Genomic DNA, 23,443 nt, shown 5'->3' with positions numbered 1-23,443 from the left:
TGGCCATGTACTGCTCGCCCGTGTATCGGCTGGGGACATCTCTGCGCTGCTGATCCGCCTCCGCTTGGGATGGTTTCCTGCTGGCTCCCCTGTGAAAGGGACTCTCGCTGCTGTGTTGGATCCGCTTTGAACTGGACTCTCGCAACTGTGTTGGATCCATTATGGATTGAACTTTCACAGTATCATGTTAGACCCGCTCGACATCCATTGCTTTCCTCCTCTCCAAGGTTCTCATAGTCATCATTGTCACCGACGTCCCACTGGGTGTGAGTTTTTCCTTGCCCTTATGTGGGCCTACCGAGGATGTCGTAGTGGTTTGTGTTGTGGTTTGTGCAGCCCTTTGAGACACAACACACACACGCACACACACTTCTTATTTCTTGCACATTTTTACTTTGTATAAAATGTATAACAAAAAGGGACAAGAGGTAGGAAAAGGATGGATGGATGCTATAATGCAAACAACTACTACAAATACAAAGGTGGTAGGCCACTAATTATATTTTAGCAACAATATAACACTCACATCTCTTACAAAAAGAGACATATCTCATCACATAGACCACATTGTAACATTTCCTCCGACTTGTTAAACATTAGCTGTGCACAAAATCAAAATGCCTTCCTCTCATTTTCCTTAATTGCACTTACTTCCCTGCAAGCATCTCCTCCTCCTCCGCGGAAAAAAAAAAAATCAGGCAGCTTTAAAGACTATTTTCTTCCTGCCAGAGCAGCAAACGCCCCCACCGGCACACCTCAGACGCTCCACAATTAGTCACTTGATTATGTCGCCCGCCACACCAATGCTGGGGCACAGGGCACACCACCCAAAATAGCAGCGCTGAAGTTTGACTGCACTTTAAAAAGGACTCACACACACACACACACACACACACACACACACACACACACACACACACACACACACACACACACACACACACACACACACACACACGAGCGGGACCACCGCAGAGTCCGAGCGACATGAATCATAACGAGTCATACCAAAGACTATAAAAATGGGAGCCATTACCTCCCTGCTTGGTATCAAGGGTTAGAATTGGGGGTTAAATCACCAAAAATGATTCCCAGGCGTGGCCACCACTGCTGCTCACTGCTCCCCTCACCTCCCAGGGGGTGATCAAGGGTGATGGGTCAAATGCAGAGAATAATTTCGCCACACCTAGTGTGTGTGTGACAATCATTGCTACTTTAAAAATGGCACCCATGGAATTGGGGGTTAAATCACCAAAATTGATTCACGGGCGTGGCTGCTCACTGCTCCCCTCACCTCCCAAGGGGTGATCAAGGGTGATGGGTCAAATGCAGGGAATACTTTCACCACACCTAGTGTGTGTGTGACAATCATTGCTACTTTAAAAATGGCACCCATGGAATTGGGGGTTAAATACCAAAATTGATTCCCGGGCGTGGCTGCTCACTGCTCCCCTCACCTCCCAGGGGGTGATCAAGGGTGATGGGTCAAATGCAGAGAATAATTTCGCCACACCTAGTGTGTGTGTGACAATCATTGCTACTTTAAAAATGGCACCCATGGAATTGGGGGTTAAATCACCAAAATTGATTCACGGGCGTGGCTGCTCACTGCTCCCCTCACCTCCCAGGGGGTGATCAAGGGTGATGGGTCAAATGCAGAGAATAATTTCGCCACACCTAGTGTGTGAGTGTGACAATCATTGCTACTTTAAAAATGGCACCCATGGAATTGGGGGTGAAATCACCAAAATTGATTCCCGGGCGTGGCTGCTCACTGCTCCCCTCACCTCCCAGGGGGGTGATCAAGGGTGATGGGTCAAATGCAGAGAATAATTTCGCCACACCTAGTGTGTGTGTGTGACAATCATTGCTACTTTAAAAATGGCACCCATGGAATTGGGGGTTAAATCACCAAAATTGATTCCCGGGCGTGGGTGCTCACTGCTCCCCTCACCTCCCAGGGGGTGATCAAGGGTGATGGGTCAAATGCAGAGAATAATTTCGCCACACCTAGTGTGTGTGTGACAATCATTGCTACTTTAAAAATGGCACCCATGGAATTGGGGGTTAAATCACCAAAATTGATTCCTGGGCGTGGCTGCTCACTGCTCCCCTCACCTCCCAGGGGGTGATCAAGGGTGATGGGTCAAATGCAGGGAATAATTTCGCCACACCTAGTGTGTGTGTGACAATCATTGGTACTTTAAAAATGGCACCCATGGAATTGGGGGTTAAATCACCAAAATTGATTCCTGGGCGTGGCTGCTCACTGCTCCCCTCACCTCCCAGGGGGGGATCAAGGGTGATGGGTCAAATGCAGGGAATAATTTCGCCACACCTAGTGTGTGTGTGTGACAATCATTGGTACTTTAAAAATGGCACCCATGGAATTGGGGGTTAAATCACCAAAATTGATTCCCGGGCGTGGCTGCTCACTGCTCCCCTCACCTCCCAGGGGGTGATCGAGGGTGAAGGGTCAAATGCAGGGAATAATTTCACCACACCTAGTGTGTGTGTGACAATCAATGGTACTTTAAAAATGCCACCCATGGAATTGGGGGTTAAATCACCAAAATTGATTCCCGGGCGTGGCTGCTCACTGCTCACCTCACCTCCCAGGGGGGTGATCAAGGGTGATGGGTCAAATGCAGGGAATAATTTCGCCACACCTAGTGTGTGTGTGACAATCATTGGTACTTTAAAAAGGGCACCCATGGAATTGGGGGTTAAATCACCAAAATTGATTCCCGGGCGTGGCTGCTCACTGCTCCCCTCACCTCCCAGAGGGTGATCAAGGGTGATGGGTCAAATGCAGGGAATAATTTCGCCACACCTAGTGTGTGTGTGACAATCATTGGTACTTTAAAAATGGCACCCATGGAATTGGGGGTTAAATCACCAAAATTGATTCCTGGGCGTGGCTGCTCACTGCTCCCCTCACCTCCCAGGGGGGGATCAAGGGTGATGGGTCAAATGCAGAGAATAATTTCGCCACACCTAGTGTGTGTGTGTGACAATCATTGGTACTTTAAAAATGGCACCCATGGAATTGGGGGTTAAATCACCAAAATTGATTCCCGGGCGTGGCTGCTCACTGCTCCCCTCACCTCCCAGGTGGTGATCAAGGGTGATGGGTCAAATGCAGATAATTATTTCGCCACACCTAGTGTGTGTGTGACAATCATTGCTACATTAAAAATGGCACCCATGGAATTGGGGGTTAAATCACCAAAATTGATTCCCGGGCGTGGCTGCTCACTGCTCCCCTCACCTCCCAGGGGGGTGATCAAGGGTGATGGGTCAAATGCAGGGAATAATTTCACCACACCTAGTGTGTGTGTGACAATCATTGCTACTTTAAAAATGGCACCCATGGAATTGGGGGTTAAATACCAAAATTGATTCCCGGGCGTGGCTGCTCACTGCTCCCCTCACCTCCTAGGGGGTGATCAAGGGTGATGGGTCAAATGCAGAGAATAATTTCGCCACACCTAGTGTGTGAGTGTGACAATCATTGCTACTTTAAAAATGGCACCCATGGAATTGGGGGTTAAATCACCAAAATTGATTCCCCGGAGGGTCTTGTGAGATGACGCTGGCTGCTGCAAGATCATTATTATGAAAATATGACCGAGAGGAAAGCAAGAAACACTTTTTATTTCAACAGACTCTCGCACCGTACCTTCCGTCAAAACTCTAAAGGCCGACTGCACATTTCCTATCTTCACAATAAAAGCCCTGCTTCATGCTGCCTGCGCTAACTAAATACAGAGTCTCGGAAAACTGGCGTGCACAAGCAATCCCTCAGAAAGCTGGCGTGCACATCAATTGTGCACGCCAGCTTTCCGAGACTCTTGTTTTGTTAGCGCAGGCAGCATGAAGCAGGGCTTTTATTGTGAAGATAGGAAATGTGCAGTCGGCCTTTAGAGTTTTGACGGAAGGGACGGCGCGAAAGTCTGTTGAAATAAAAAGTGTTTCTCGCCTTCCTCTCTGTCATTTTTTCATAATAATGAACTGGCAGCAGCCAGCGTCATCTCACAAGACCCTCGGGTGCCGTGAATGTCAATCAAGCAAGCTACGGAATTTGCCGCGAATGTTTTTCTTGTAAAGTGTATGGAAGCTGGATGAATTAGATGCCAAAAACGAACCACTTTCATGTGGTATTGTACAGAAAGGACAACTTTTTTTCTCCTCCATTTGAAAATGTGGGCGTTATCATCATTACTGTCTGATTCCAATCAATGCAAGTCATCAGAATCAGGTAATACACCAACTTATATTCTTGTCTTTGTGAAAGAAAGACATCTATATGTGTTACACATGCTTGTATTATCATTAAACACATTTAACTTGTTTACAAAAATGTCTCTTTCATAAATAAATAAATATAAATGATATATATAAATGAGGTAGATCCCCTCGAGTTGGTAAATTGAAAAGTAGCTCGCCTGCAGAAAAAGTGTGGGCACCCCTGGTTTAGTACATCTTAACTCTGTGTCTTGTTATCAGACTCCTCTCTTTAGCATTAACAGGGTGGCTAGGCTAACAGGCTTGCTAACAACAATGTACTGTAGGCCTCACTCACAATTGAACACTTACTGGAGTTCTCAGCAGCACAAAGCACAGCAATCCAACTCCCACTCGGTCGCAGAAGTAACAAGTATTTGAACTTTTCAACTTTGTCTTTGAAACACAAGGACATGAGTGGTGTCTCCACTCTGTGAGTTCAGTGAAGAAGTGACTGGAATAAGAAAGGTGCTTGCGACCTCTACTGGCCAACGTGTGAATAACGTGCTGCGTGCATGTATCATCAGTTTAACCCTGTAGTCAACACATGACTTTGAAACATCATAAATTAACATTTTACGTGACCAAAGTGACTTTGGCACACCAGAGATGAGAAATTAATTATAGGAGAATATATTAGTGACACTATATTTCCATATGGGTTACAACTATAGAAGACTTTTTAAGTCATTTTGATAGTAGGCTATGATAGAAACTTACGTCATGTGTTGCCTTCAATATAACACTTACACAATACTTTTCAAGCCATTTTGATCGTAGGCTAATATAGCTAATATAGACACTTACATCATACCTTGCCTTCATTATAACACTTATATAAGACTTTTTAAGTCATTGGGATAGTAGGCTAATATTAATAATATAGACACTTACATCATGTGTTGCCTTCATTATAACACTTATATAAGACTTTTAAATTAGTTTTGATGGTAGGCTAATATAGCTAATATAGACACTTACATCATGTGTTGCCTTCATTAGATCACTTACAAAATTATTTTAAAGTAATTTTGATAGTAGGCTAATATAGCTAATATAGACACTTACATCATGTGTTGCCTTCGTTATAACACTTATATAAGACTTTTTAAGTTATTTTGATAGTTGGCTAATATAGACACTTACATCATGTGTTGCCTTCATTATAACACTTATATAAGACTTTTTAAGTCATTGTGATAGTAGGCTAATATAGACACTTGCATCATGTGTTGCCTTCATTAGATCACTTGCAAAATTATTTTAAATTAATTTTGATAGTAGGCTAATATAGCTAATATAGACACTTGCATCATGTGTTGCCTTCATTAGATCACTTAAGAAAAATTATTTTAAAGTAATTTTGATAGTAGGCTAATATAGCTAACATAGACACTTACATCATGTGTTGCCTTCATTATAACACTTATATAAGACTTTTTAAGTTATTTTGATAGTAGGCTATTATAGACACTTACATCATGTGTTGCCTTCATTATAACACTTATATAAGACTTTTTAAGTCATTGTGATAGTAGGCTAATATATACACTTGCATCATGTGTTGCCTTCATTAGATCACTTACAAAATTATTTAAAATTATTTTAAATTAATTTTGATAGTAGGCTAATATAGCTAATATAGACACTTACATCATGTGTTGCCTTCATTATAACACTCATATAAGACTTTTAAACTAGTTTTGATGGTAGGCTAATATAGCTAATATAGACACTTACATCATGTGTTGCCTTGGTTATAACACTTATATAAGACTTTTAAATTAATTTTGATAGTAGGCTAATATAGCTAATATAGACACTTACATAATGTGTTTCCTTCATTATAACACTTGCATAAAAATTTTAAATTAATTTTGATAGTAGGCTAGTTTTGCAAATATAGACACTTACATCATGTGTTGCCTTCATTACAACACTTAAATAATACTTTTAAATTAATTTTGATAGTAGGCTAATATAGCTAATATAGACACTTACATCATGTGTTGCCTTTGTTATAACACTTATATCAGACTTTTTAAGTTATTTTGATAGTAGGCTAATGTAGCTAATAAAGACACTTACATCATGTGTTGCCTTGGTTATAACACTTATATAAGACTTTTAAATTAATTTTGATAGTAGGCTAATACAGCTAATATAGACACTTACATCATGTGTTGCCTTCATTATAACACTTATATAAGACTTTCATTTTTTGCGGCTCCAGACAGATTTAATTTTTTGGTCCAATGTGGCTCTTTTTGGGTTGCAGACCCTGCTGGTAAATAGGAGAATATAATATTGGAAGGTAAACATGCTTTATTTGGACACATTTGGTCAGTGAACACACCACAACACCTGATATCTCTAGGCCACAACATTAGGCACACCTGTAGATGCAACATGAACATGCAGTTTCCTGCAAAAAGAGTCTGGGGTGACCGTGCTTCAGGCGCTGCTCCTCCATTACAGGATCACACGGGCAAGAATGAAGCAGCCCAGCTCCATTAACCAGCTGGTATGGCCACCACCCCGCTGGGGACCATGCGTGTCATTTTAGCACCGCAGACCTAAAAGTGGCGGTGGTCTCACGCCCTGAACGTCACACTCGGTATGCAGCCGGGCCAGCTCCTCGGCTCCAACACGGCCGCCTGACTGAGCAGTAATTAGAAAACATCAAGTCGGAGCAAACTGAAGAAAAATAAAATGGCCACCAGAGAAGACCTTATATTTTATTAACCCCTAAGGTCCTTAAAATCCACGCTCACTATCAACATCCAAGAATTTCAGTAATGATGTAGTTATGATGCAGTTTTTGCAGACCCCCAGTTATCTTGGGCTTGTGTTTACATGACAGCTGTTTCAAATTGTAAAAAAAATATTTAACATTTCTATAGAATACACTTCAAAGTGTATTTCCTTATTGTAATCAATTTCTCACACAGGACTGCAATCTATTTGTGGCATTGGTGGGAATTTATGACATAGTGATGTCATCATCAAATTGAAATAGTTAACCTTTGAGTAACCTTAAGATTGACTCTGCTCATTAAAGTTCAATAAATCAGCAATATCTATATATATATATATATAATTGAGCTACAGCTGTATGAATAACATGCAACAAATCATTTCAAACCACAACAAAGCAATTGCAAAAGGACCGCCTACCCCCAGACTAAACGACTCTGAAACCAATAAGGAATGTAACTGTCGCAAGAAACCTAATTGCCCTCTCAACGGAGGGTGCTTACAGACATCAGTCGCTTACCAAGCAAAGGTAACACGCAAGGACATTAACACATCCGACACGTACGTAGGATTAACCGAAGGAGCGTTCAAAACCAGATGGAATAATCACAACGCCTCCTTTAGAAACCAGACTTTGCAGAATTCTACAGAACTCAGCAAGCACATTTGGAACCTCAAAGACAATAATGTTGAATATTCAATAACATGGCAAATTCTTGCATCCAGCACACCTTACAACAGTGGTAATAAAAGATGCAACCTATGCTTAAAAGAGAAACTGTTTATTATATATCATCCAGACCTGTCATCCCTCAACAAGCGCAGTGAAATCATTTCAACATGTCGCCACAGACGGAAACACCTCCTAGGTAACACATGAGCCAATCACCACGCCCCTACGCCTGCCTGTACCCACCCACTCTGTGCTCTATATAAACCATTGGATGTGAATGCTTCCATTAAAATCTCCTGATGATTGAGGGAACCCCTCATGAAACAGTTCTGTAGAGATGAAGTAGTCTTGTGATTTTTTTCCCACACCTACATATTTATATATATATATATATATATATATATATATATATATATATATATATATATATATATATATATATATATATATATATATTGGCCCTGCGATGAGGTTGCAACTTGTCCAGGGTGTACTACGCCTTCTGCCCGAATGCAGCTGAGATAGGTTCTAGCACCCCCCGCCACCCCAAAAGGGACAAGCGGTAGAAAATGGATGGATGGATATTCATTCAACAAAGCCCAAATGGTTGTCCCCCCAGCATGCAGCCTGGCAATGTTTCCCCACATAACGCCAACGTTGCCTGGGACTAAAAAAAAAGAGTGCAAGTCGAGGAGCGAGTGACAAAAAATACACAAAAGAGAGCAAAGTGTGAGTCAGAAGATGAATGGCGACCTGAAGCGGGGCCGTAAAATGAGAAGTTTGTTGCAGCAACACAAGTACACTAAAAGCACCTTGCAGCTGTACAATATGAGCAATATTTTTACTTCTGCAGACATAACTGACATGATGTCATCATCATGGTGTTTACATAACTGACATGATGTCATCATCATGGTGTTTACATAACTGACATGATGTCATCAGCATGGTGTTTTCATAACTGACATGATGTCATCAGCATGGTGTTTACATAACTGACATGATGTCATCAGCATGGTGTTTTCATAACTGACATGATGTCATCATCACGGTGTTTACATAACTGACATGATGTCATCATCATGGTGTTTACATAACTGACATGATGTCATCATCATGGTGTTTACATAACTGACATGATGTCATCATCGTGGTGTTTTCATAACTGACATGATGTCATCATCACGGTGTTTACATAACTGACATGATGTCATCATCATGGTGTTTACATAACTGACATGATGTCATCATCATGGTGTTTACATAACTGACATGATGTCATCAGCATGGTGTTTTCATAACTGACATGATGTCAGCAGCATGGTGTTTACATAACTGACATGATGTCATCAGCATGGTGTTTTCATAACTGACATGATGTCATCATCACGGTGTTTACATAACTGACATGATGTCATCATCACGGTGTTTACATAACTGACATGATGTCATCATCACGGTGTTTTCATAACTGACATGATGTCATCATCATGGTGTTTACATAACTGACATGATGTCATCATCACGGTGTTTTCATAACTGACATGATGTCATCATCACGGTGTTTACATAACTGACATGATGTCATCATCACGGTGTTTTCATAACTGACATGATGTCATCATCGTGGTGTTTTCATAACTGACATGATGTCATCATCACGGTGTTTACATAACTGACATGATGTCATCATCATGGTGTTTACATAACTGACATGATGTCATCATCATTGTGTTTTCATAACTGACATGATGTCATCATCACGGTGTTTACATAACTGACATGATGTCATCATCACGGTGTTCACATAACTGACATGATGTCATCATCGTGGTGTTTTCATAACTGACATGATGTCATCATCACGGTGTTTACATAACTGACATGATGTCATCATCATGGTGTTTACATAACTGACATGATGTCATCATCACGGTGTTTTCATAACTGACATGATGTCATCATCATGGTGTTTACATAACTGACATGATGTCATCATCACGGTGTTTACATGACTGACATGATGTCATCATCGTGGTGTTTTCATATGACATGTCATCATCACAGTATTTACATAACTGACATGATGTCATCATCACAGTATTTACATAACTGACATGATGTCATCATCACAGTATTTACATAACTGACATGATGTCATCATCACGGTGTTTACACATGGCACATATTCACTGCTGTGGTTCAGTCATCAAACCACGCACACCAAAGCAAGAAGTCGGTGGGTTTAATCACCGCTTGGTAGAAGAATGTGAATAAATAAACTACAAGACACAAACATTATCATGAAAGCAAGTGTAGACGTTTAAAAGACAAACTGGCTTAGCTGTTTATGTCTCTCAAAAGTCACGGCATTGCACACGGAAGCGAGAAGGCAAATGAACCAATAAGGTCCTTGATTGCGTCATCATATGGCAAATATTGACCCATCAGTGCCATCCAGGAAATGATGGATCCGGTTCAAGTTATAGTCTCTCTCTCTCTGTCTCTCTCTCTTTATAAAAAAAAATATATATATATATATATATATATATATATATATATATATATATATATATATATATATATATATATATAAATAAAGGGGTTGTATTTGTATAGCGCTTTTCTACCCTCAAGGTTGAGGTTTCTGTGCTTTATCCGTTATACAGTGCTCAATACCGGGGGTAGAGTGGAATATATGTTTGGTCAGGAAAAAAACACACAGAGGCTATATCATCCCTACAAGTTTGTTTCGTACGTTTCCCTTTTTTATATTAATATTCTTTTATATATAATGTATAAAATTCCCTGAAGAGCAGGGAAACCAGTGAAAGAGGTTTATAGGGATGAAATAGATTGTTTTATCCTTACCTAACATATATATATATATATATATATATATATATATATATATATATATATATATATGCACAAATTTATGTATATATATATATATACATATAGAAATATATATGTGCATACATATATACACACTGTATATATACTGTATGTATATATGTATGTATATATATATATATATATATATATATATATATATATATATGCCCTGCGATGAGGTGGTGACTCTTCCAGGGTGTACGCCGCCTTCCGCCTGTTTGTAGCTGAGATAGGCACCAGCGTCCCCCGCGACTTCAAAGGGAATAAGCGGTAGGAAATGGATGGATATATGTATATATATATATATATATATATATATATATGCACAAATATATGTATATATATATATAAATATATATATGCATATATATATATATACACACTGTATATATACTGTATGTATATATGTGTATATATATATATATATACATATATATATACATGTATATATATATACATATGTATATATATATATATACATATATATATATACATATATACATATATATACATATATACATATATATATATACATATATATACATATATATATATATATATATATGTATATATGTATATATATATATATATATATATATATATATATATATATAGAGAGAGAGAGAGAGAGAGACAGAGAGGTGACTATCTCTTGAACCTTACTGAGTGAACGTCAAGAGTGTGCGAAGCAGTATTCGTCGCAAAGGGTGGCTATTTTAAAGAAACTAAAATATAAAACATGTTTTAACCTTTTTTGTTAAGTACAGAACTCATGTGTTCATTCAACGCATCGAATGAGAAGGTGTGTCCAAACTTTTGGCCTGTATTGTATGTAATAGTTCTATATTAAATACTAAATATGTTTAGTCCTTCAGCAGGAATGTTAACTTCAAATCACTTATATAAAACAGTATTTCTTTAAAAAAAAAAAGGTTAGACATGGAGTTGTAGCCATTATGTGTATTTTGGAGGGATGAATGATGAAAAGTGATGATATTAGAAGTGTCTCTGCAGTACATGATCGTGTGTGTGTGTGTGTGTGTGTGTGTGTGTGTGTGTGTGTGCGTGTACTTCAGACAGTCCAAGGACCAAGCAAGGGTTGGTGCTGGTCCTATCCTCCCTCCCTCCATCCATCTTGAAGCTGCACACTCGCTGCTGCTCAATTGGTCAACACTTGATATCTCTTTCTTGATATCTCTTTCTTTCTCCTTCCATACCTGACGGCAGCATCTTCTCCAACGACTCCATCAGCGGCGGCGGCGGCCTGCACGCTCGCCAAATGAGATTTTGACATTTCACAAATCATTTGAACTCAGGCAATAGTCTGGGAATGGCATCACCGTTTCTCTGGAGGCCGGCTCCAACTGTCATGTAAAGGAATACATAAAGACGCATATAAAACAACAACATTGTGTCATAATAAAAGCTTTGCCACGACGTCAATTTAGCTGATGCGTTCCAGTCTGGAGGGTATTTTGGTCTAATGAGACGCTGAGATGAGAAACTGATGATGGCTTTTCGGGCTTTGTTGTTTTAACAACCTTTTTTTGTTAACAGCAGTCATTTCATAGCAAAACAGCTAATGTTCGGAATAAAGGAGAAGGGATGAATGCAAATTATTTTGGACATATTGTGCTTAAATAACCAAACTCATTTTCCAAACCACATTAGGGGCCCCATGTATTAAGAATTGTGTGGATTTTACAACCATCTACACATCCATCTTCCGCTTATACGACGTCAGGTCGTGGGGGCAGCAGCCTAAGCAGGGAAGCCCTGACTTCCGTCTCCCCAGCCACTTTGTCCAGCTCTTCCCGGGGGATCCCGAGGCGTTCCCAGGCCAGCCGGGAGACATAGTCTCCCCAACATGTCCTGGGTCATCCTACCGGTTGGATGTGGCCTAAACACTTCCCTAAGGAGGCGTTCGGGTGGTATCCTGACCAGATGCCCGAACCACCACATCTGGCTCCTCTCCATGTGGAGGAGCAGTGGCTTTACTTTGAGTTCCTCCCGGATGACAGAGCTTCTCACCCTATCTCTAAGGGAGAGACCCAAACTCATTTGGGCCGCTTGTACCGGTGATCTTGTCTTTTCAGTCATAACCCAAAGCTCATGACCATAGGTGAGGATGGGAACGTAGATTGACCGGTAAATTGAGAGCTTTACCTTCCGGCTCAGCTCCTTCTTCACCACAAGGGTTCGATACATCGTCCACATTACTGAAGACGCCGCACCAATCCGCCTGTCGATCTCACAATCTACTCTTCCCTCACTCGTGAACAAGACTCCGAGGTACTTGAACTCCTCCACTTGGGGCAGGGTCTCCTCCCTAACCCGGAGATGGCACTCCACCCTTTTCCGGGCGAGAACCATGGTACTCGGACCAGGAGGTGCTGATTCTCATCCCAGTAGCTTCACACTCGGCTGCGAACCGATCCAGTGAGAGCTGAAGATCCCGGTCGGATGAAGCCATCAGGACCACATCATCTGCAAAAAGCAGAGACCTAATCCTGCGGTTACCAAACCGGAACCCCTCAACACCTTGACTGTGCCTCGAAATTGTGTCCATAAAAGTTATGAACAGAATGGGTGACAAAGGACAGCCTTGGCGGAGTCCAACCCTCACTGGAAACGTGTCCGACTTACTGCCGGCAATGCGGACCAAGCTCTGACACTGATCATACAGGGAGTGGACCGCCACAATAAGACAGTCCGGTACCCCATACTCTCTGAGCACTCCCCACAGGACTTCCCGAGGGACACGGTCGAATACCTTCTCCAAGTCCACAAAGCACATGTAGACTGGTTGGGCAAACTCCCATGCACCCTCAAGAACCCTGCCCAGAGTATAGAGCTGGTCCACAGTTCCACCACCAGGACGAAAACCACACGCCTTCCTTTGAGTGCTATTGCCCGCACCTACTTTGTTTTGGCAATCAAGACTATTTAAATTGTGCGTACACTATCCTGCTTTTTCGGGACATTGTTGACTGTCATGTCATGTACAGGACGGTGTGCTTTGCGGACGCATTCTCTGCTCCACACGCTGTAAGTTTTTGCTGTCGTCCAGCATTCTGTTTTTGTTTACTTCGTAGCCAGTTCAGTTGAACTTTTGTGTTGCATAGCCATCCCTATGCTTCAGTGGCTTTTGTTAATTTTTGGTTTAAGTGTTGCATACCTTTTTACCTGCAAGCTGTCTCCCGCCATGCTCTGCATATCGGGATCACGACAAACCATCCTCGATGCGTTCTGACTTCTACAAAGCAACTAACTTCCTGCTGCCACCTACTGATAGGGAGTATTACATGGTTACTCTGCCAAGTTCTACACAGCACAGGCACTAGACAACGGCAAATCATTATGATTATTGAACTGTGCCCCTGGGGGCACAGGTCCGGTGGCCATGGATGAAAAGCTGGCTGTCCAGAGTCGGGACCCGGGGTGGACCGCTTGCCTGTGCATCGGTTGGGGACATCTCTGCACTGCTGACCTTTCTCCGCTCGGGATGGTCCCACTATGGACTGGACTCTCACTATTATGTTAGATCCACTATGGACTGGACTTTCACAATATTATGCTAGACCTACTCGACGTCCATTGCACCGGTCAGGATCAAAGCCCGCTCTGAACCATGGATCAATCTAGACCTATTAGCTGCCATAAAAGACAGAGACAGAAAATACTTTAAGTCTCACCTTAAAACTCATCTGTATACTCTAGCCTTTAAATAGACCTCCTTTTTAGACCAGTTGATCTGCCGCTTCTTTTCTTTCTCCTATGTCCCCCCCTCCCTTGTGGAGGGGGTCCGGTCCGATGACCATGGATGAAGTACTGTCTGTCCAGAGTCGAGACCCAGGATGGACCGCTCGTCGGGACCCAGGATGGACCGCTCGCCTGTATCGGTTGGGGACATCTCTACGCTGCTGATCCGCCTCCGCTTGAGATGGTCTCCTGTGGACGGGACTCTCGCTGCTGTCTTGGATCCGCTTGAACTGAACTCTCGCGGCTGTGTTGGAGCCACTATGGATTGAACTTTCACAGTATCATGTTAGACCCGCTCGACATCCATTGCTTTCGGTCCCCTAGAGGGGGGGGGGGTTGCCCACATCTGAGGTCCTCTCCAAGGTTTCTCATAGTCAGCATTGTCACTGGCGTCCCACTGGATGTGAATTCTCCCTGCCCACTGGGTGTGAGTTTTCCTTGCCCTTTTGTGGGTTCTTCCGAGGATGTTGTAGTCGTAATGATTTGTGCAGTCCTTTGAGACATTTGTGATTTGGGGCTATATAAATAAACATTGATTGATTGATTGATACTTCGAATACCAAAAGAGTAAAACCAAAGTAAGTAAACAACCCTATAATAATAACCTCAAATCACTCCTTTCAACACTCAAAAATCAATGCAATAAATTAAGAAATAAGACAAACAACCTGACTAAATCCTTAAAAAAAATTTACATCAACGACAAAATAGAGGAAAACACAAATAAGCCACGTGAGCTCTGGAAAATTCTCAACAACCAGCTTCCTGGATGCAGCCAGAAACTTAAAACCAGACTCACCAACATCAACATCAAGGGGGGTGACTCCCTCGTTACAGACAAAACGGAGGGAGAAACCAGACTTAACACCTTTTTCACCAGCATAGACACGACTCTCGTTAACAAGCTGTCCCATTACTCTGGTAGTTTTGGTGTAGAACACATTAAAGCTACAGAAAGCTAGGAGTAATCAACAACAATTTCAAATTAAAGCTGCAAGCAGCGTTGGTCGGGTCCGCCTTTGGCCGCTGCCGCCGCTACTCAAGCCCTGGTCAAAGTCAGACCAACATAGAGGTTTTTATTTCATGTCTCTACGACATTTCTAACAGAAGTTACAAGCAGTTTTGTCTGGGTTTTTTCCAAGGGGGCGCTGGAGCGCAATTTTGACTTTTGGGGTTTGATTTTTTTATTAGATGGCAATTTTTGCCAGTCCTAATGCGTGTGTAAAATTTGGTGAGTTTTGAAGCATGTTAAAGGGGTCAAATTACAGATCAGCGTTTCTGGATGTTGTTGATAAATGGCTTTCGCTTGGCATAGTAGAGCTTTAAATTGCACTTTGAAGCATTTTAAGGGGGTCAAATTATAGTTTAAAGAGGCAAAAAAGACATTTTTTCGGAAACTTTGCGCAGAGGTTTTTTGAAGGCGCGTAAAATCCAAACCTGAGCAGTAATCAAAACTTTGTTGGACAGTTTTAATCAAAAGGGTTGAATCTCTCTCCTGTGCGAGTTTGAAGCCGAAACGACAAACGCAATGGGAGGAGTTTCGATTTGAAAAAGGTGACAGGTTTTTACAAAACTTTTATTTTGAAGAGGTAATTTTTAACTTCCTGTTGATTTTGGCCGAAGGATGTCAATTATCTAAATGTAGGTCTAAGTGAGACTTACCTAGAAGTTTTTGTTTCATGTCTTTCCGACATTCCTACTGGAAGTTACAAGCAGTTTTGTCTGTTTTCTCTTCCTAGGAGCAGTTTTTTCTGTGTTTTATTCAAAAATTGCGCTAGAGCGCATTTTTTAATTTTCGGGTTTGGTTTTTTCATTATATCGCAATAAACTGAGCGTGCTCCATCCAAACAAGACCACCGGCCTTGACAATATCCCCTCCAGATTCCTCATGGACTCTGCCACCACCATTGCCAAAATAATCACACACATAATAAACCTCTCAACCGAACAAGGCCAAGTACCCAAGGATTTCAAGATAAAAATAGTAACCCCCCTTTATAAAGGAAGCAAATTAGAACCTGGTAACTACCGACCTGTTTCTATTCTCAGTTCCATTTCCAAAGTAATGGAGAAAATAGTTTATGAACAGGTTGATAGATACCTTGCTACTAATAAACTCATGTACAAATTCCAATGGGGCTTGAAAACTAAGCACTCCAATGACACATGCCTTCTCTATCTGACCGACCACATCAAACATGAGGTGGACGCCGGCAAGTACTGCGGCACGGTCATGCTGGACATTATAAATTCTGCGGCATGGTCATGCTGGACATTATAAATTCTGCGGAATGGTCATGCTGGACATTATAAATTCTGCGGCATGGTCATGCTGGACATTATAAATTCTGCGGCATGGTCATGCTGGACATTATAAATTCTGCGGCATGGTCATGCTGGACATTATAAATTCTGCGGCATGGTCATGCTGGACATTATAAATTCTGCGGCATGGTCATGCTGGACATTATAAATTCTGCGGCATGGTCATGCTGGACATTATAAATACTGCGGCATGGTCATGCTGGACATTATAAATACTGCGGCATGGTCATGCTGGACATTATAAATACTGCGGCATGGTCATGCTGGACATTCAGAAGGCCCTTGACACCGTTAACCACGCTATACTGTTGGATAAGCTCCGAGCAATCGGATTGGATAAAACCTCATGGAGCTGGATGCAATCTTACTTGGAGGGGAGGAAACAGGTGGTAGAGGTGTCCCCTCCCCTCTCAGTAAGCTGTGGAGTCCCCCAAGGAAGAATACTAGGACCTTTACTGTTCCTAATATACATAAATGACATGCCATCAGCATGCCACTGTGAATTGTTCCTGTTTGCGGGTGACTCGGCCCTGCTGGTATCCGGCAAGGACAAGTCACAGGTGGAACAAATCCTCAGTGCTGAACTCCTTAATATTTGCACCTGGCTCGCTGACAACAAGCTATCCATACACTTAGGTAAAAGGGAATCCATCCTATTTGGGTCCCACATCAACCTTCTTAAAGTCAGTGACTTCACGATAAAAGTGGGTGACATTGTTATCACCAGGAAAGATGAGATCACCTACCTAGGTTCCATTCTAGTGGCCAATCTTTCCTGTGATAAAATGGCAACCAAGGTCATCAAAAAGGTCAACCAAAGAACGAGATTCCTCTACAGAATCTCCTCTCTGGTCAACAAAAGCACCTTGAAGATTCTAGCGGGAACTCTCATTCAACCCTTTTTCCATTACGCTTGCACCTCCTGGTACCCCCAGCACCTCCAAAACCCTCAAATCTAGACTCCAAACATCCCAGAACAAGCTAGTCCGGTTACTTTTAGACCTCCACCCCAGATCACACCTCGATCCAACCCACTTCTCCAAAGTGGGCTGGCTCAGGGTGGAGGACAGAGTCAAACAACTTGCACTGAGCCTGGTCTATAAAATCCGCTACACCTCCTTGATACCCAAGTACATGTCAAACTACTTCCAGAACGTAAATGACCGCCATAACCACAACACCAGGGGGAGCTCCACAAACCACGTTAAACCCAGATTCCCATCTAACAAAGGTCTTAACTCATTCTCCTTCTATGCCACATCAATGTGGAATGCACTCCCAACAGGTGTAAAAGTAAGTGCATCTCTAACCTCCTTCAAAAGCGCTCTAAAACAACACCTCCAGGCAACTTCAACACTTTACTAATACCCTCCTCCATTCACATCCCATCTCCCAGATTGTAAACAATGTAAATAATTCAATGTATATACTACCTGTGTGATGATTGTATTATGCTGATAGTATATTTTTGTACCATGAATTGATTAACGTGGACCCTGACTTAAACAAGTTGAAAAACTTATTCAGGTGTTACCGTTTAGTGGTCAATTGTACGGAATATGTACTGAACTGTGCAATCTACTAATAAAAGTTTCAATCAATCAATCAAAACTGTCTCCCCCTACAGACCATATCTGCAGTCCTCTCCAAGGTTTCTCCTTGTCATTTCCACTGGGTGGAGTTTTTCCTTGCCCTGATGTGGGCTCTGAACCGAGGATGTCGTTGTGGCTTGTGCAGCCCTTTGAGACACTTGTGATTTAGGGCTATATAAATAAACATTGACTGATTGATTGATATAAGTTATCACAGAACTTTTGTGCTTGAAAGGCTATTGCTATAGTTATTATCAATTGTGCTGAAGTTCTACTTTTCTATCCATGCAGAGGCACACAACTTGCGAGTTGTCTCGCATCCGTCAGGCTTGTCCCTAACAGTTTGGTTACTTTGAGTTTTTTCTTTGTGTTTGTTTCCTGACAGCTCTTTTATTTTGGTTAGCTAACTAAAACATAACCAAACTGTTAGGGACAAGCCTGACAGAATCAGCAGTTTGTTTCCAGAGCCGGCCTGGCTGACAGCCAAAGACGGACATCCAGTACATCAACGCGGACAAAACAGAGACAGGGCGAAATCACGAGTGTCAGCTCATTTCCATTGTGAATAATCATGAATTCTGTCTAACTGCTTGCATGACCCCTCCCCTCAGAGGCAGCCTCAGTGATGTGAACTACGGACCTCCCGAATAAATAGAGGAGCACGTGGGACTGTACCTTAGAGCGTAGGGTGAAACTGTAACTGAGTGCGCAGCCCGATACGTTTCTCCTCATGAGCAAAATTGAACTCGGTCTTTGCCTGATTCCTTCTTCTTGTCTTGTGTAATATATAGTTTGGTGTTTGAACCTGACATTGCCCCCCCCCCCCCACTGAGTCTGCTGGGAAGGGAAGCCTGGAAATCCCCGGAAGGCAGGAGGTCACATTTCTCAGAGATGGAAAGCCCGATGTGGAGGAGGACGAAAAAAAGCGGGGAGCGAGAGGACCTTCTCGCCTCGGGCCTCCGGGGACAAATTACACCAGCGAGGATGTCGGAGTGTATTAACACACACGTGTGGGTGTGAGCCGGAGCTGATAAAGCCAAACATTGGCGTGATGGAAACAAACAGCATTGACAGAGTGTGTTATTAAGTAATGCCCTCAGGCCGAGATGCCTATCAGAAAAGTCTTGACAAGAGAGCGCTGAAGGAAATCAGATAATAGCCTTTCCTATCAACTACCAGAAGAACATCACTCTTGGAATGACTTGCTGGTTGCTATGGCGATAGTCGTGCGGTCAGTTAAAAGCACTTTTTTTTATGCAAACAGTGTTCCCTTCTTTGTTTTTATAAGGTTGGTATTGAATGAAATCTTAGTTGACTAGTAAAGCATACGAAGGAAAAAGGGTACATTTCCTCAACTAGTCTTTATTTACTGGTGTTCAGGTGTTTATTTACAGCGGTTCCTTGGTTTTTGTTAGTGATCCGCAGGCTTGGGGCGACATAGCTGGTTTGGTAGAGTGGCATCTTGAGGGTTCCAGGTTCGATTTGCAGCTTCCGCCATCCTAGTCACTGCTGTTGTGTCCTTGGGCATGACACTTTACCCACCTGCTCCCGGTGCCACCCACACCGGTTTAAATGCACAAACCCCGTTTCCATATGAGTTGGGAAATTGTGTTAGGTGTCAATATAAACAGAATACAATGTTTTGCAAATCCTTTTCAACCCATATTCAATTGAATATGCTACAAAGACAACATATTTGATGTTCAAACTCATAAACATTTTTTTTTTTGCAAATAATCATTAACTTTAGACTTTGATGCCAGCAACACGTGACAAAGAAGTTGGGAAAGGTGGCAATAAATACTGATAAAGTTGAGGAATGCTCATCAAACACTTATTTGGAACATCCCACAGCTGTGCAGGCTAATTGGGAACAGGTGGGTGCCATGATTGGGTATAAAAACAGCTTCACAAGAAAGGATGGGGTGAGGTACACCCCTTTGTCCACAACTGCGTGAGCAAATAGTCAACCAGTTTAAGAACAACCTTTCTCAAAGTGCAATTGCAAGAAATTTAGGGATTTCAACATCTACGCTCCATAATATCATCAAAAGGTTCAGAGAATCTGGAGAAATCACTCCACGTAAGCGGCATGGCCGGAAACCAACATTGAATGACCGTGACCTTCGATCCCTCAGACGGCACTGTATCAAAAACTGACATCAATCTCTAAAGGATATCACCACATGGGCTCAAGAACACTGTCACTAAATACAGTTGGTCGCTACATCTGTAAGTGCAAGTTAAAGCTCTACTATGGAAAGCGCAAGCCATTTATCAACAACATCCAGAAACGCCGCCGGCTTCTCTGGGCCCGAGATCATCTAAGATGGACTGATGCAAAGTGGAAAAGTGTTCTGTGGTCTGACGAGTCCACATTTCAAATTGTTTTTGGAAATATTTGACATTGTGTCATCCGGACCAAAGGGGAAGCGAACCATCCAGACTGTTATCGACACAAAGTACATCCAACACAATTTCCCCAACTCATATGGAAACGGGGTTTGTAACTTATATATTTGGGTTTCACAATGTAAAACGCTTTGAGTCACTAGAGAAAATCGGTTTATAAATAAAATTCACTTCACTTCACTTCACACTTGTTTAACAAGGCACATCGCGGCTTGTAAAGGTGAGAGGGCTTTCTTTAATGTTCAAAACATATTATGCTGTAGCTATGAAAGTATTCAATTCTAAAAAAATTAACACCTACTTCCATTCATATACCACGACCAGCGATCAAAAAGGGTTGACCAGAAGTACAAACCTCAAAAGCAGTGAAGTTGTCACGTTGTGTAAATGGTAAATAAAAACAGAATTCAATCAAATCCTTTTCAACTAATATTTAATTGAATAGACTGCAAAACAAGATACTTAACGTTCGGACTGATAAACTTTATTATCTTTTGCAAATATTAGCTCATTTGGAATTTGATGCCTATAACATGTTAGAATGAGATTCCTCTGCAGAATATCCTTAATGGTCAACAAAAGCACCTTGAAGATTCTAGTGGAAACTCTCATTCAACCCTTTTTCCATTACGCTTGCACCTCCTGGTACCCCAGCACCTCCAAAACCCTCAAATCTAGACTCCAAACATCCCAGAACAAGCTAGTCCGGTTACTTTTAGACCTCCACCCCAGATCACACCTCACTCCAACCCACTTCTCCAACGTGGGCTGGCTCAGGGTGGAGGACAGAGTCAAACAACTTGCACTGACCCTGGTCAATAAAATCCACTACACCTCCCTGATACCCAAGTACATGTCGAACTACTTCCTTAACGTAAATGACCGCCATAACCACAACACCAGGGGGAGCTCCACAAACCACGTTAAACCCAGATTCCCATCTAAAAAAGGTCTTAACACATTCTCCTTCTATGCCACATCAATGTGGAATGCACTCCCAACAGGTATAAAAGTAAGTGTGTCTCTATCCTCCTTCAAAACCGCTCTAAAACAACACCTCCAGGCAACTTCAACACTTTACTAATACCCTCCTCCATTCACATCCCATCTCCCCGGATTGTAAATAACCTAATGTAAATAATCAAATGTACTTCTAATGCAGGGGTGCCCATTACGTCGATCGCGAGCTACCAGTCGACCGCGGGGGGTGTGTCAGTCGATCTCCAGCCAGGCTTTTAAAAAAAATAAACCTAAAAATTAGTGATCATCAATCTTCACCAAGGCGTCACTTAAATGACATTCACGGTACCGGAGGGTCTTGTGAGATGACGCTGGCTGCTGCAAGATCATTATTATGAAAATATGACCGAGAGGAAGGCGAGAAACACTTTTTATTTCAACAGACTCTCGCGCCGTACCTTCCGTCAAAACTCTAAAGGCCGACTGCACATTTCCTATCTTCACAATAAAAGCCCTGCTTCATGCTGCCTGCGCTAACTAAATACAGAGTCTCGGAAAACTGGCGTGCACAAGCGATCCCTCAGAAAGCTGGCGTGCACATCACTTGTGCACATCACTTGTGCACGCCAGCTTTCTGAGGGATCGCTTGCGCACGCCAGTTTTCCGAGACTCTTATTTTGTTAGCGCAGGCAGCATGAAGCAGGGCTTTTATTGTGAAGATAGGAAATGTGCAGTCGGCCTTTAGAGTTTTGACGGAAGGGACGGCGCGAAAGTCTGTTGAAATAAAAAGTGTTTCTCGCCTTCCTCTCTGTCATTTTTTCATAATAATGAACTGGCGGCAGCCAGCGTCATCTCACAAGACCCTCGGGTGCCGTGAATGTCAATCAAGCAAGCTACGGAATTTGCCGCCAATGTTTTTCTTGTAAAGTGTATGGAAGCTGGATGAATTAGATGCCAAAAACCAACCACTTTCATGTGGTATTGTACAGAAAGGACAACTTTTTTTCTCCTCCATTTGAAAATGTGGGCGTTATCATCATTACTGTCTGATTCCAATCAATGCAAGTCATCAGAATCAGGTAATACACCAACTTATATTCTTGTCTTTGTGAAAGAAAGACATCTATATGTGTTACACATGCTTGTATTATCATTAAACACATTTAACTTGTTTACAAAAATGTCTATTTCATCGATAAATAAATATAAATGATATATATAAATGAGGTAGATCCCCTCTAATTGGTCAATTGAAAAGTAGCTCGCCTGCGGAAAAGGTGTGGGCACCCCGGTTCTAATGTATATACTTGTTCTTATGCTATGTGAACTCACTATGTTCTCTGCTGGCTGTACATATCCTACTAAGTAAGACCTACACTGTTTCAATGTCCACATTTCTCTGTTGATGCAATTGTTGATGACTGAAGTACTGATATCAACCAAAGCTCCTCATCCCACCCCCCGGATTGTAAATAATGTAAATAATTCAATATGATTAACCTGTGTGACGACTGTTTCATGTTGATAGTATATATTTGTACCATGAATTGATTAACGTGGACCCCGACTTAAACAAGTTGAAAAACTTATTGGGGTGTTACCATTTAGTGGTCAATTGTACGGAATATGTACTGTACTGTGCAATCTACTAATAAAAGTATCATTCTGTCTCCTATTGAAAATGTGTGGTGCATTATGAAGTCTAAAACTGAGACCCCGGACTGTTGAACAACTTAAGCTGTACATCAAGTAAGAACGGGAAAGAATTCCACCTGAA

Source organism: Nerophis ophidion, linkage group LG05 (assembly GCF_033978795.1).
Source record: "Nerophis ophidion isolate RoL-2023_Sa linkage group LG05, RoL_Noph_v1.0, whole genome shotgun sequence".
Lineage (NCBI taxonomy): Eukaryota > Metazoa > Chordata > Actinopteri > Syngnathiformes > Syngnathidae > Nerophis > Nerophis ophidion.
Note: the sequence above shows the minus strand (reverse complement) of the source record.